Source organism: Podarcis pityusensis, assembly GCF_964106645.2.
Source record: "Podarcis pityusensis genome assembly, chromosome: 2".
NCBI classification, from domain to species: domain Eukaryota; kingdom Metazoa; phylum Chordata; class Lepidosauria; order Squamata; family Lacertidae; genus Podarcis; species Podarcis pityusensis.
Window position 1 is genome coordinate 9105103 of NC_138029.1, and position 16114 is coordinate 9121216.

The 16114-nt window shown below is 45.8% G+C and overlaps 1 protein-coding gene across 1 annotated transcript in view; it reads left to right on the forward strand.

Annotated features, from left to right (window-relative positions):
- Positions 1–76: 76 nt before the first annotated feature.
- The window catches only part of CSRNP2 (cysteine and serine rich nuclear protein 2), a 38376-nt gene continuing 22338 nt past the window's right edge, over positions 77–16114 (forward strand). The window contains exon 1 of the mRNA XM_080994676.1: positions 77–325. The gene's annotated coding sequence lies outside the window, so the exon portion shown is untranslated. The remainder of the gene's footprint in view (positions 326–16114) is intronic.

Genomic DNA, 16114 nt, shown 5'->3' on the forward strand with positions numbered 1-16114 from the left:
GGGAAAAAAAAAACCCGCGCCGAGGAGGCGCGTCACGTGGCTCGTGCTATATAAAGGGAGGCGCTGCGCCGGCAGCCCTATTGTTATCGCCGAGCCGGAGCCGAGGAGGCCGGTGGTCCTCGCCGCCCGGGGCTGTCGCCTGCCAGAGCCGCCCCCACCGCCGCCGCCCCCACCGGTTTCCCTCTCCCTCCCCTCCCGAAGCACGGCGCCGCTGCTTGACTCCCGTCCCCCCCTGACCCTGGGGGAGCTTCGCCCTGCAGCCCCGGCCTGTGCGGAGGGAGGGGAGGAGGGACCGGCGGGAGGGAGGAGGAGGAGCCCCCACCCGGTGAGTGAGGGGCCGCCGGGCCCGGGGGGGCGGGGGGGCAGAGAAAGGAGGCTGAAGGGACCAGAGGGAGGTCAGAAGGCTCTTCATCCTCCCTTCATATATATAGATATAGAGCATCCCAGACCATAATGATCTCTATATTGTATGTAGATACCTGAATATCTATATCTATCTATCTATCTATATATCTGGTTTGAAGGCAGTAGATTTCACTCATTTCTTGAGGGGAGCTCCCTCAGCCTTATTCTCCCTACTTAGATTATTTCTGCAGTTCCTTAATTATAATTATAGCATCCCAGGACCATAATTAGCCTGTATGTAGATATCTATATCTGGTTTGAAGGCAGTGGATTTTACTCACTTCTTAAAGGGAGGGGAGCTCCCTCAGCCTTATTCTCCCTACTTAGATTATTTTGTAGTTGCTTGAGATTTCAGAAAGGGGGGTGAGAACCCCTTCATCATCCCCCCCTTCCTTATCATCTCCTTCCCCATCCCTTTTCAGTCCCTCCCTGAGGCTAAAGGCTACTTCATGAAGAAGTGATTATTGTCTTTTAACTCTTTTTTTTTTTTTACATTGCAGGGCTGGGGGGTGGACTTCCACTTTCAAATGGCATGCTGGCTGCCCACCTTTTGGGGGGGATGCAGGGCTTACCTACCCAGCTGGGTTGAACTAGGCCCTGCTCCTGAACATTGAGGCATCAGGTTGCTCTTTTCCCTCTGTCTTGCCCCTCCCTCCCCGCCATAATCACATCTTAAAAGATGCCTTTTAATGCATGTGAGACAAAGAGAGAGCTGTTGTGTCTATTATCCTGAGCTGCGTTAATATTATCTTTGAAATTGCTAAAGAATTCAACTTATTTCAAGTTTACCTCAATAGCCCCCCCTCCTCCTCCCACACAGGTGTCTTGCCTCTAGTTGCTGCTTTGGTAGATGTTCATCTATCTCAAGAAGAACTCAGCAACTATCTCTTGATACAGCAGCTATGCGAATGCACACCCAAGCTGGGCTGATTGAAAAGGGCAGGTGCTTCTGAAAAGAAGTATTTTGTTCTTCCTTATGGCATTGAGACCTTTTGTGGTGTAGAGTAAGGACTTAATCTAAGGTACTGTACCGTTCGTTTGAGGTGGGGCTTGCGGATATGTGACTAGAGAATCTTTGGGGCCTTCATGTGATGCTTCTTAGAGAGATTAGCTTAATGGCTATTCAATCAAAGATGGATATATATGCTGTTCTTGGTTTTGTGGCCTAGAACGGGGAAATGTTATATGGGCTTACTGGATGAGATAAGAATATGACATTCATGGCGGACTCTTCCTGCTTCATTGATGGAGTTCAGAGTGATGTTTCGGACATGTCAGGCAGTGATCTTTTATTCTTGAGATTACATTAGACATGGTTTGTCAGAGTCAAGGTGGGCTCATATGCTTTGAGGTTTAATATTAAGAACAGTATAATGGAAGTTTGGCCTTGAAGATCAAGTGTTTTAACATCAGTTGAATCCCAGGCAATTCCTGAATACAATGTGCATTACTTTTCTTCCCAGCATTTGAAGGCTCTTGTAAGCCTTTTCTTTAGAAGGTTCTGGAAAGTCTCTCTCTTTCCCCGCCTTAGATCGTCCACCTCCCCATGACCAAGCTATGGGGTCAGATGTGAGAATACCCTATTAGTTATTTTTAGCAAGAGTGAAGGTCGTGAGAAATGGAATGGCATTGTCTTACTGAGTTGCTGGCACTTCCTGAGTTGAGATGTTTCCTCCCCCTCTTTCAATGTGATACATTAAAGGTCAGCTGCCCCCTTTCACTGGAATGCTGCACTGGATAGATTCTTCTGTGTGTATTTTGATGAGGTTTGTATTTTGATGAAATCTTCCTTTTTGAAATGGAGCTGGGGGTGTGAGGAAAATCTTAATATCTTGAAGAGTCATTTCGTTAAGCCTGGAAAACACAGTGGCCTCTTACCTCAGCTTGTCATTGAATGTGTTGGAGCCAAGTGCGTAAAGGTAGATTGCAATAGGCTCATGATGAAGGTTCCCCAAAGTTAGTGGCAATACAAAACACAGCCCAGTCATCAGATGTTGCATGAAAGCCAATGGTATATTCAACCAAAAGCATAGACTTCTGTACAGGGTTCCACAAAGTTTGAAAATTGCTCAGCCCTGCATGAAGTGATGGAGAACTTGAGGGAGTGGCAGTGGTGGTATTTCTCATATCATGGCATGAGAAAATTTCCCCCTCCTAGCCTTCCACATTATGAGTGTTCAGTTGTGGACAGAGAACTCTGGGAGGGTTTTCCTGCCACGCTTGTGCATAAATACATTTGCCAGGGAACTGATTCCCTGATTGCCAGTGACAACAACCTAATAAGCCCTGTTGGCATAATACAACCATCACCAACCTGGTGCCCTCCAGATATTGCGCTCCATCAACTGTAGCCAGCATAGCCAAGCCATTGGTCTGGGATGATGGGAAATGTTGTCCAACAGCATATGAAATCCACCAAGTTAGGAAAAGCTGGTATATAATAGCTCAAGTGTCTGCCTCCAAATCCTCATGTTGATGTCCTGAAAAAGTCAACCATATTTACTGCTGATTTTGAATTTGTAAAATACTGTACAGTCGTACCTCGGCTCCTGAATGCTGCAAACCCGGAAGTGAATGTTCCGGTTTGCAACCGTTCTTTGGAAACCAAACGTCCGATGGGGCTTCCATGGCTTCTGATTGACTGCAAGAGCTTCCTGCAGCCAATCTTAAGCCGCACCTTGGTTTCCAAACGTTTTGGAAGTTGAACGGACTTCCGGACCTGATTCCGTTCAAATTCCAAGGTACCACTGTACTGTGTTCAAGTGACTCTTCAAGATGTCGGGCTTATAGTAACAATAAGTGATTTTAATGCCATGTGTGTCTGTACTCCTGCTTTTTAGAGTTGGACACTTGCCTATTCTGTGTATTTGCCCAGTGTAACCTGCTGAAGCATGGTGATAGAGTTCATAAGAGGATACATGAAAATGATTATGTGATGGTTTGGAAGGTGATGTTAGGCCCAGTAAAATGGTCCTAGAGTAGATGAGGGAACAGCTTGCCTTGGAGTTTAACCAAAGACGTGTCTTCTTTGCCTCAGAACAAGTGATGTCATAATGACTTTTCAAGAAGGTTATCTTTGAGTCTGATGTATGAAAAGTCTGAATTATGGTGAGAACATAGAAGAGGCCACAAAGAAACATAGCTTTAACTGAGCCAGAATTCTTCTGTAATTGTTTAGGATGGTGCATTTCACACTTGCTAAAAACAAAACTCTCATATAGCATATCTGCACTTGAGAGCAAATTCAAACATAGTATTCTTACCCCAGTGGTATGAAATAAAGAAGCCACTTTTTACATGGATGAGCAATAATCTGCTCCTTATTTATTCCACAGCATGTTCCATTGCTGCCAAATGAATGGTCTGAGTTGTCTGTCATCCTTTGTAAGTTCTCAGTTACAGAACAGGCTGATTCTGACTAGTTCAAGGAGTGCAAACAGTGTTAGAAACAAAGATATATAAGTTAATTGCCAAATGGCATCTTAATCCTAAATTATGGTCACCACAATGTAATGCCAATGTGCCGTTTTCCCTCCATGAAACATTATTACTATTATTTTTATTAATTTCATGTCTATGTCATTTTATATCATAAAGGAAAAAAATCTCAAAGCTGTTTACAACACATTAAAACATTAAGTAAAACAACCCAGAATAAAACAAATTCAAGCTTCAAGGAAAATATAGCAGATCCTTATCTAAGTGACATTTTGCTTTCCCCATACTTATTTAGCTACTTAATTTATATAGTTGCACCATAGCAGGAGCACTCTGAGAAGCCAGTGTGGTATAGTGGTTAGAGGGTCAGACTAGCACCTGGGAGATCAGGGTTCAAATCTCCACTCAGCCATGAAGCTGACTGGGTGACCTTGGGCCAGTCACAGCCTCTTAGTCTACCTCACAGGGTGATTGTAGGGATTGATTGATTGATTGATTGATTGAGGGAGGTGAACCATGTCGTCCTTGGAGGAAAAGATGGGATATAAATGCAATAAATAAGCTCTTCTGCTGACCTGCTTATGAAAGCTGGAGGAGCCAGCCAGATGGAGATGTCATTCGCCACCCTCCCATCCATAAATCTCCACATGGTTGCAATTGGATCTGCGCCAGTCGCAAAATGTGCCTGGCACCTGGGAATTTTAAACTCTGAAAAAGGACTAAAGACAAGTTAGCCCTATTAAAAAATATGTCTGACCTTTGAACCCCCCGGAAATAGAGAAGAACCATCCGGCCAACAGACATGATGCAGTTAAAAATAAATATTGAGGGGGAAATTGTAGATGGGTTAACCAGAAAAATCTCTCTAAATGCAATATAGTTATCAATAAAATTATTACTAATAGAACACAAAATCAAGATTCATTCCTACCTTTCCTCCAAAGCTCTCAAGAAAGGGTGTGTATGGTTCTCTGTTCTCCTTTTTTTATCATCACATCTCCCTTATGAGAGAGGGTAGGCTGAGAGAGAGCAGCTGGCCCATGTTTTACTGGTGGGCTTTGTGACTGAGCAGGGGTTTGAACTCTGGGCTCCCATGCCCTTGTCCAACTGGTTTCCTAAGCAGTGCACGTTTAAACTAGTTGCAATAAGACCGTGGTCTTGATTGTCCTCTGATCTCAGTTGTAGGTTCAGCTCACAAACGTTATTTAACCTATGTGATTAACCTATTCTCTGGAGTATGGTGACAGGGCGAACCGATGTTGTCGCTTAGAAGCTGTGTCTTGTTATCTGAATGACTTAATTGGTTTATAGTGCAGCAAAACACATTAACTGGGCTCAGGCAAATGGGCTGAGAGATAAGTGAGCCTTGTTGCCTACCCATGCATCCGTAAGTCTCCAGTTAACAGTAACGTCTCTTGAAGCATGGTTACCGCCTTTGGAACAAACCGGGATCTTAAACCATGGTTTGATGTTGCTTTTAAATCCTGGAAGAGGGAGGAGAGTAGGTGTTGTGGGTGCAGACAAAGCTATCTCAGCTTCTTAAACCAACATGACCACCTGAACCTAGCTGCGTAGGGTCACACTTGCAGTTGCTTAATCATTTTTGCTACTCCCTCCTCCTAGTTTATTTCTTTGGAAATTTGTAGATATGTGCAGAGTATGTTATTTATTGCTCCTCTTCCCCTATTCAAAGTGCGGCGACATCCCCTCTTGTGACATTCTTGGAAGTTGGTTCCAAATCCTAGCGTACGCATTTGAAAAAGGAGCTCTTTGTTTGGCAGAGCCCTTGGTGCCTTGACAAGAGCTTGTGTGGTCCACTGGGTGTGCATTCAGTGTTGGTACTGGGTCTGGACAAAAGCTTATTTTGGATTCCACCCATAGACAACAGGATAGCTCTGTGCTCAAAGCAACCTGACCAGACCTGTCCCTCAAAAATAATGGCTTTTCCCATTTGTTCTGTAGGGTATCTGTGTTCCGGTCAGTATTTATTTGCCTTGTACAGAACACAATCCATACTACTGACCCTACAGTAGTTTGCAATGGGAACATTAAAGTGTTGTTGCTTTGGGATATTCCCCATGTTTGTTTGTTTGTTTTTATGGCAGGAGAGCAGTAAGTATGGGGTACTTGCAGAGCCTCTACGTTCCTCAGCATCTTCAGATGACATCACCCAATACTAGTGCAGTTTGCGTCTCTCTGCAGTGATGGTGCCATGTCATTCTGGGCACCGTCACTTCTGCTGTATATGTGGTAACTTTGTGAAATTGGACACTCGGGGAATTCTTGATGAGGTTATTCTATTGCAGAGGTTATTCTATTGCAGAAGGGTATGAGATCACAAACAGCCTGATTCTTCACCCCACCCCGCCGCCAAGAAAAATGCAATTTAAGAAAGAAGATATGTACGCTCCCTTATTTCAGAGGCTCACGCCAGCTTTCTTTGATGATTGACGGTTCTTAATTTTTCAAAAAAAGACGTGTCTTTGATTTACTTCTGTAGAGTCCCAAAATAGCCTGAGCTCTTTGCAGCAATACAGAGGGAGTTTGTGCTGGTGGGAGCCCCAGGCCTGCAGATGGGGCCATGTTGTCTTCCCTGGGTCCTCCCCTCGTTCATGGGCTTTTGGGTGTGAGGAAGGGGCAAAGGCTCCCTGCCGTCAGTGTTGGCTCACCTATTGCAATTGACTGGCTAAACCTGGGCTTCCCGGTGTTCATGTGAGCACCACAGGGCACTCGGATGCCCCACTTTGGCACCAACCTCTGGCCCCTCCCTTTACACTTCGTTGGGCAAGGCTACAACGAATTATGCAGAGACAAAGTGGGCAGCATCCCTTCTGGATGGAGGGCCTCAGGTTCCCACTAGTCTTTCATTTATTTCTCTCTTAGCATACAGTGTGCCCTGGCATACAATCTTACAAATTTGGGCAAGAACCATGTAGAATCATAGAATAGAATCATAGAATCATAGAGTTGGAAGAGACCACAAGGGCCATCAAGTCCAACCCCCTGCCAAGCAGGAAACACCATCAGAGCACTCTGATGGAGCCTTATTTTTTGTATATTGTTATCTCATGGGCGTAGCCAGGATTTATGTTGGGAGGGTGCAGAACCTCAGTTAAGTATTTTGTACACTCATGAATCATCTCTTGGTGGAGTGTTTCCTTTTTTTAATTCCATCTCTCTCTGCCTCCCTTTAGTAGTGAGAGTCCCAATAGGTGAGCCTTGTATCCCTTCGTCTGTCAGTCTGCTGTGACAGTTTACTATGAGATGGTAGGTAGCACCGTGATTTCAGTACGCTCTAATGTCAGCGTTTGCAGGAATTGCTCTTCCAGTGAAATTAAGGTCATGGCAGGAAGCTTGCACTTTCCTGTCTCTGTTTCAGGTTGCCTGCAAACTCTGGAAGACAATACAGCATTGCATTACATGGAGAACGGCCTGTGTGGGAGCACTCTGTGTCGGCTTTGTTCACATATGCTTCCTTCTAAAAGGAGCTTCCTTTTAAAAACCGAATACTGGCATTACGAAAAGAAATTGGAAGATGCCAATCACAAGAATATATCTAGAGAGTCTCCTGTCTTATATCCCCAGCTTAGAAGGAGGATTTTAGACCGGGAGTTATTTTAAAATGGAGATCATCTTATCTTGACAAAATGACTTTTAAAATACGTCTCGGAGTTTGCAGAATGATAATCACTGTAATGGAAGCCTTGACATTGCCAACTACAGCTCATGAAACCTTCCTTAAAGGGAAGGGAAGGAGGAAACAATCAACCCCTTACCCATAATAATAATAATAATAATAATAATAATAATAATAAAGTGTTTTTAAAGGTTAGTGGAGATATACACAGGACTTGCCTCTTGTGTGTTAGGCAGACTTCCCCCTTCCCCTCCTCGGTTTCAAAGTTAACTATCTTCAGATTTGCTCCTGCACGTGTATGTGTGTGTGTGTTTGCTAACAGTACTTGGGGCCAAACCATGATTAGAAGCAGGTTTGCATAGTGCTTTTAACCATAGTTCCAAAACTGTGAAAGGGAGGGGAGCACTGGCGGTGTGGGTGAACCTGAGCAGGGCTGCTGCTTTTTCTTTCCATCATAGCTTAGAGGCTGGACAGAGTTGCATCTATGCCAGGCCTCAATAGGTGACAAGCCCTGACAATCCAGTTCCGAACTGGGACCAATTCAGCCAGCTATGGAAGGCTTTGAATATGGCGCAGCCTCGTGATTTTGGGGTGTGCTTTCTGGAAGACCACACCTTTTCATTTTGCCTTCTTTGCTTTTGTAGTCTGGCATTACACATCAGGATGGTTATTAAAGCTTGTATTTCTGGGAAGTTAAGCAGTGACGATTTCGCAGATGTTCTAAGATGGGAATGGGAGATGTTCTGGGAATGGGAGACAACTGATAAGAAAATGGAGAAAGTAGCAAGATGTTGCCAGGAACACTTGCAGCTGGAATGAGTTTCCTCTGAGGATGAAGGTTTGAAACCTGAATTGCAACCAATTACTAAGGGGGATTGTTGAGTGCTTCATACTGAGTCAGACCCTTGATCCAGCTAGCGCAGTATTGTCTACCCTCGCAGGCAATGGCTCTCCAGGGTTACAGCACCAGGTCCTCTTCCTAGCCCTACCTTGAGGTGCCAAGGATCAAGGGATCTTCTGCATAGAAAGCAGATGCTCTGCCATGAATATATGTGATTGGGAAGATTAGCAATTGTTTTGAATCCAGCCTAAAATGCTGCCAAACCCTGTAGTTCACATGCTGAAAGTGCTGAGGCTACATTGGTTTCCTCTGGTTGTATGCTGGGGCAGTCCAGAAGACATATTGGCAATTGGCTTGATATTGGCCCTGGCAATGTGTAGTCTCTGCAAGTTGGCGCTTTCCGTTATGGGATGCTTTCCCATTCTTCCGCCATAGTATTGAAACCAGCGGCTGATGAAACTGCTAAGCAGACACGTTTCAACAAGACAGAGGGGATGTTTGAGCTGTGTGTGAAGTATAACTGGGTTGGGGGGCAGTGATGGAGATGGGGAGTTCGGGTTGGTAGCAGAGTAAAGCTTGACAGCCTGTTTTATGGAAGGAAGAGAGCGAGGTAGCGTTGCGCGTAGAGAATAGTGTTCAAGTTGCAAAGTCTGCCGTGGGAGAAAGGTGCAAAGCGAAAAGTACATTCTGTGGAGCAGAGTGTGTGTAGGGCAGGGATGGGGATTCTGTGGATCTCTTGGATGTTCCTGGTCTAGAACACCCGTCATCATTGGCAGGCTAGCTGCAGCTGATGGGAGTTGGAGTCCAGCCACACTGAGAACACCACAGGTTCCCTAACCCTGATGTAGGGGAATAAAAGGAGGTAGGAGACTCTTGAATGTAATCACAGAGTCATTGAGCTGTTAAAGTACCAAGGTAGACTTAGGAAAGAGTAAAGAGCGCTGAACCGAAAAGACACACACACACACACACACACACACACACACACACACACACGGTTCTCGTTTCAGTCAATTGATTGTGAAGGATGAAATCTGTGTACTACTTTCAAAAGTACAGAACAGCGTCAATTGAAATAAAAATGACCACAAACTTGAGGACTCTTTTGTGGTGGAGGTCAGAGAGCAGCAATCCCCCCCCCCCCAACGTAAGCATGGTCTACGAGGAAAAACAGCCCTTGCAGGCATTGAGTCATTTTCAATACACATAAATTCATCCCTGAAGTAATCTGAGATTGGCTTTCTCTTGACTGTCCTGGCTCCTTTACCATGGCAGAGGTGTTCAGTAGCATCTGCGCTTGGAGAACAGGATCTTTTGCTTCTCTGGGAAGTGGGTGAAATATGTGTCCTAGGGCAGATGCAAGCTGTACTCCAAAATCAGATTGGCAAAGGCTGTGCTAGAGGGTGTAAAAGCAGCTCACTGCTCCCTCCCAGTAAGACCACATTGTGTCCAAGCTTGTGCCAGTTCCTGTCTTCAGATGGGGTTGGGGGTCAGTAATTAAAAGGCTCCAAGTAGGAGTATTGGCCTCCCACCCCCCACTTCTCTTTCTCTCCCCCTTTTGACTGTAGTCAGTGGTTTAAGCTCCTTGTTTGACTGCCTCAATTATGTGATAGGGCTACTCCTACATGCATTTCTCTGCCAGCACTTTGCCAGTGGTACTTAACTGCTTGAATCTCTTTCTTGTTTGCTGCCTTGTGTGTGAGATGTCACCGGGGTTGGAAGTCTGCCTACTCGCATACCACCGCAAGAGAAGTTATGAGGTGGGGGGGGGGATCACAAAGTTTCTTGCATGTTTTGTTTAATGCTATATCAGTTACTTTTTGCAGAGAATTCAGTTAATAAATCTATACGTAAATTAATTTGGGGCTGGCGAGAAGTTTGCCGTCCATCAAGCATGCAAGTTGTAGCATAGTGGTGCATTTTCCACACATGTAAGCTGATTTGCAGAGAGTTGAAGGTAGATTTTAAGCAAGATTACTTTTTACCCACCCACCCACCCCTTTTTCATTCTGATTTTCAAGACTGCTTCTCACGTGTTGGATCATCATTTTATTTCTGTAACCTGATGATTTGCTTCTGAATTTGTGACCTAACAAGGTTATTCCATTTGTATCTGTGTAGTTAGTTCTGTGAGGACCCACTTGCTCGCGCATGCCAGTCATCACCAGTGCCTGAGAGGAAGGATCATGACACTCTGGCTGCAGTGTTTCTGTACTGGCTGTTCCGTGCATGCATTCTGCCTTCATTTTTAAAATATAGCTTCAAAAATTTCCATGGAGCAACAGCAAAACTAATGCCACATTTGCTGGCAAGGGTGAGTTCAGCCATAGTACAAGTGCGCTAAGTGGCACACAGCAGAGTGGAAATAGTGTATGAACGGGATACCTTCTCTCAGCATGCTTGCAAAGTGCAGGGGCCCACATGTGCTGCCAGGATTTCTTGTAAACAAAGGGAACCTTCTCAGGTGCCCAATAGCAAATAGTGCCATTGAGGTAGACCAGTTGGCACATGTGTTGCTCAGCCCAGACTGTTTCAGTTTACACATAACTCTTGCTGGTAGGAAATCCTTGAGGGTGATGTAAACCTGCATTCTGGCAGCTCTCCACCCACATCACTAATGAACTGACATAAGGACTACTAATGTGACAAAGGTGAGTTGCAGCGGCGTGTGGCAGCTGCGTTCTGTTCTGTCCTAAAACGCACGTGCAGAGCCAATGATGTGAGTTTTATTGGAATAGCAGTAACCAAAGTCAGTAAAAAAAAAATGCTAGACTGATTTTAAAGTGGTTTGTTAATGAAAGAAGGCAAGGGATGTCTCATCTGTCCTGTTCACAAATTTGTTTGAGTCCATAGATTTTCCTGTGTGAATGAGTTTCGTACAGTGGTGCCTCGCAAGACGAAATTAATTCGTTCCGCGAGTTTCGTCGTCTTGCGATTTTTTTCGTCTTGCGAAGCACGGTGTCGGGAAAGTTTTGGAAAAGCTTCAAAAATCACCAAAGTCTTTAAAAACCTCAAAAAAGGCTACCACACCGCGTTCTATGAGTTGCTCCTCGAAGTCAAGTCGCAACTGTATTAACGGTGTTAAGAAAAAGGAAACAAACTTGCAAGACGTTTCCGTCTTGCGAAGCAAGCCCATAGGGAAAATCGTCTTGCAAAGCAGCTCAAAAAAAACAAAAAGCCTTTCGTCTAGCGAGTTTTCTGTCTTGCGAGGCATTCGTCTTGCGAGGTACCACTGTAGTCCAGAAGGTGGAGAAAGGGGTGTTTAAAAAACTTACCCAGGCTGACCAGTGTTAGAAACTCAGATACCTAATCTAAACCTGAGCAACTTGTACCATCAGGAGGCTCTTCATAATTTTTATAAGTCAAAATTCCCTTTCTCGCAGTTAGAAGCCATTAGCTTGGGTCCTACCTGTGGTAGCAACAGAAAACAAATTTTCTCCATCGTCTGTGTGACAACCCTTCAAATATTTGAAGGCTGCTATTGTACTGTCTCTTATTTGTCTCTCCTGCAGCCTAAAAATATGCAGATCCTTCCACTTCATTACATATATGGCCTCCAGGCACTCCCTCCTCAAATCATTTATTTTGCCTTTCTCTGGACATGTCCCAGTGCTACATAAACGATCATGATTCATTTATATAGTTCTTCCAGATATACAAGAAGGCCTTCTGTAGCCAATGGTGACCATATAACCTTGGCAAACCCTTAGTCTTGTGGGTCTAATGGATGAATGAGACTGGCTTTCCTGTACGTAGCTCTGCCTTGAAATGGAAAGGTGGACAGCCTGCGTTCCCTATAGACCTGGAGGGAGAGCAAGCAGGCTAGAAAGTTCCTTTCAGGTTGAGCGCAATCGGTTGGCTTGGCATTGTCTTTTGAAGTTGCCTTCCCCTCTCTGACCCCTGCTTCTCAAAATCCTCCCTACTCCCTAACCAAATTAACTTCCCTGGTAGATTCTTTCTCTCCCCCACCCCCCAACTCCCATATCTCATTCTTGTTGCCTCCTTTGTGCCTGATCCGCTGATGTGTTTCACTGGAGGACTCCCACAGTTCACTTCTGTCCTTTCCATCAGCGCTTCCCCCCTGCCCCTGCAACACCGCAGGGTTACCCTCAACATGTTTGGAATTCCTTGTCATAATGAGAAGCAGCTGATTCTCCTCCTGCCCATTGAAACATTTCTCTCTCATGTGCAGACCCTTGCAGGATTCATGTTGCTGCACTCTGGGTGGTTCAGGGGGGAAGATCATTCAGGTGAGGCTCCTGGCATCCCTAACGTTTGGTAGCTCTTCTGAGTTCTACCGTCAGTCTTGACAAGGTGCTTAAGTCTTTTCTCTGTGTGTGCTCATCACAAAATAGAATGGCAAACAGCAATAGTCAGGGTGGTTCTTGACATCCTAATGGCCTAGTTTGCACATCACAGTAAGCCACAATATGGCTTACCACGACCACGCAAACATGTTCACACCTTCATTGCTCCTCCTTGGGCTTCTCAGGTCAGCAGCTAAGCCAAGCTTTGGCTGAGCCTGTCTCCCAAACCTGGAATCGTAGTTAAGGTCCCTCTTCCTTGACCACAACCTGTAGCCATAGGACAAACCTTGGTCATAGACAAGGAGGGGAGACCTTAACCATGAGCCTGGGTTCAGGTGATATTCTGAAACTTTGCTTAGCTGCTGCACCATACTGACCTGAGTGGCTGGGGAGGCCTGGCCAGATTGGCGGGGTATACTGTATTTTTCGCTCTATAGGACGCACCCGACCATAGGACGCACCTTGTTTTAGAGGGGGAGAACAAGGAAAAAAAATCCTCCCCCTCTCTGCTCAGCGCCCTTTCAGCGAAGCGGCAGGAGAAATGAAGCCCCTTCCATTTGTCCTCCCACTTGGCTGAAGGGGCGCTGCGCAGCTCTCCCTCTCTGCTGAAGCCAAGAGAGTCTTGCTCTCCTGGCTTCAGCAAAAGGAACCTGAAGCCTCTGGAGCACAGCGGGACTTCCCGCTGTGTTCCGGAGGCTTCAGGCGGCTATCCCTGAAGCCTTCGGAGCGCAGCGCGAGTTCCCGCTGCGCTCCGGAGGCTTCAGGGCGCACCGACCCCTCTCGCTCTCCAGGCTTCAGCGAAAGCAACGCGAAGCATCTGGAGCGCGCAGGGAGCGCTCCCTCTGCGCTTCAGAGGCTTCGCGTTGCTATCGCTGAAGCCAAGGAGCCTGCATTCGCTCCATAGGACACACACACATTTCCCCTTAATTTTTGGAGGGGGGAAGTGCGTCCTATAGAGCGAAAAATACGGTAAGTAATAAATTATTATTATTATTATTATTATTATTATTATTATTATTTATTACCTAAAAATCTCAAGGAGGATCAGATCATCTGTGATCTCCTCCTTGGGAACCAAAGCATTTGGTTTCTAAGCCATGGTTTGACTTAGCATGTCTAGTGAACGTGGCTAATCTCAAAGAGCTTGGTAGAAAAAGTTTCCTTTGTAGGGTATGTTGCAGTATAATCAGTGCTATTTTTCTAGAAAAAGAGGTGCTGGACCTCACCATGAACTTCTCCCTTGTTCTCTTTGAATAGCAATGGCGCCCACCTGAGACCTGCTGAGCTCCATTGAGCTCTGGCTGAAAAAGTGCCCTGCATGTAATACAGTCTTCCTTAGAAGGTGGGGACCCTTATCCACTGACCATAATTAGATGTTTCTGAGCAGAACCAACCCAGAAACCAGAGGCAGCCTTCTCACATTTTGGGTTACTTAAAACTTAATTGTGGGAATCAGTAAGATGGATTCACATCTACTTCCCTAAAGGATATTTAAGGAAAACTAGGTTCACCTGCTGAGTAGCTGGGTAGAAAAGGTGGTTCTACAAGATGGTTACTCCAAAGCAGTTATTCTGAAACTCTGCCATAAGAACGTCAGAGCCCTGCTGGATCAGGCCAGAGGCCCACTTAATCCTGCATCTTGTTCTCCCACTGGCTAGCCAGATGCCTATGGGAAGTCTGAAAGCATCAGCACTTTCCCATTTGTGATTCCCAGCTACTGGTACTTGGATACAGTGGTAGTAGAGCCATTGTGCCAAGTAGCCATTGGCAAGTCTTAACCTCCATGAATTGGTTCAGTCCTCTGACATGCTGTTGCCTATTGGGCTCGTCTGCCGCAATGGTCCCTCCAAGCCTTGAAAGAAATCGACAGCAACTTGCTCCCTGCGCTTAACAAATCTGTTGAGAAATCTTAAAAGGCACAGATGTATCATCACTGTGTTCCAAATTGCTTTCCTACCGGCTATAATGAGTTTTACGTACCGAAAGAAGGTTGCCCACAGAGGGAGAAGGAGAAAGTTGAGTGTGACAGTTCTTGTCTCACTTTTTTCATTTAATAAGATCTCTCTAAGTAGCTTCCTTGAAGTATGCAAGTGCTATCTGTGCGCTGTCTCCCTTCCCACTTGTTAATTGCTTGAGTGATGGGATAGGGAAGATATCTGGGAGAAGGGAGAGCAAACCCCGTGTGAGAAGGGGAGACAGGCAAGTGGTGCCAGAACTGTATGGGGAAAGGGCATCCTGTGACGTGTGGCATAGAAGAGGCAGAGACCGCCTCACCCGGTATGCCCCGTGGAGGACCTTAAGGTCCATAAATAGCAACACACTAGAAGTCCCAGGCCCTAAGGAAGTCAGATTAGCCTCAACCAGGGCCAGGGCCTTTTTAACACTGGCTCCGGCCTGGTGGAACGCTCTGTCTCATGAGACCAGGGCCCTGCAGGATCTGATTTCTTTCTGCAGGGCCTGCAAGACAGAGCTATTCCACCTGGCCTTTGGTTTGGACTCAGTCTGACCCTTATGTTTCCCTCCCTTTATGTGATCTATAGGCTACTTTTAAAATGAGGCTGCATTTTAAATTGTATTTTAACCTGTATTTTAAATTGGGTTTCCCCCCCCTCCCTATTCTGTTTTTACTGTAATTTTTACTGGTGTTAGCCGCCCTGAGCCCGGCTCTGGCCAGGGAGGGCGGGGTATAAATAAAATTTATTATTACTGTGGTACCTCAGGTTACATACGCTTCAGGCTACAGACTCCGCTAACCCAGAAATAGTGCTTCAGGTTAAGAACTTTGTTTCAGGATGAGAACAGAAATTGTGCTTCGGTGGCACGGCGGCAGCAGGAGGCTCCATTAGCTAAAGTGGCGCTTCAGGTTAACAACAGTTTCAGGTTAAGAACGGACCTCCGGAACGAATTAAGTACTTAACCCGAGGTACCACTGTATTGTTATTATTAAAGTTCTTCTGGCAGTCACTTGCGCCGCTTCTGAACCAAGACCCTATTTCAGGGGAAGGGACAACCGGAAGTGGCAGTGTTGTTCTCCCCCCAGCTCACCCCAAAAGCACCGTCTTTATAGCACCCTTGTGTTGCGTGTGCCAAGGCAGAAATGTGCAGAAACACACCAGCTCCGTGGCGTCTGGCCTAGCTCAGGAAAAGTCGGCGGGTCCAGAAGCCTTTTCCCTCACCTGTAGCTTTGCATCCAACACGCAAGGCAACCAGTAAACACCTTGGGATTTGGCTCGGCTGCTGTGGCGGCACTTGCATGCGGAGGCAGCTCCTCCCAAAACTGAACGCTGCCTCAGTTCTTTCGCATATAAAACAGACAGAGACTCTCACCTAAGAGATCTACAGCAAACCTTTTCAGAACTAAAATACCCAGCAGATGAAGTTAGACAACAGATCAACAGAGCCAGACTTATACCCAGAGAGAACTTGCGGCAAGACAGACCCAAAAAAGAAAATAACAGAACACCTCTAGTCATCACATACAGCTCC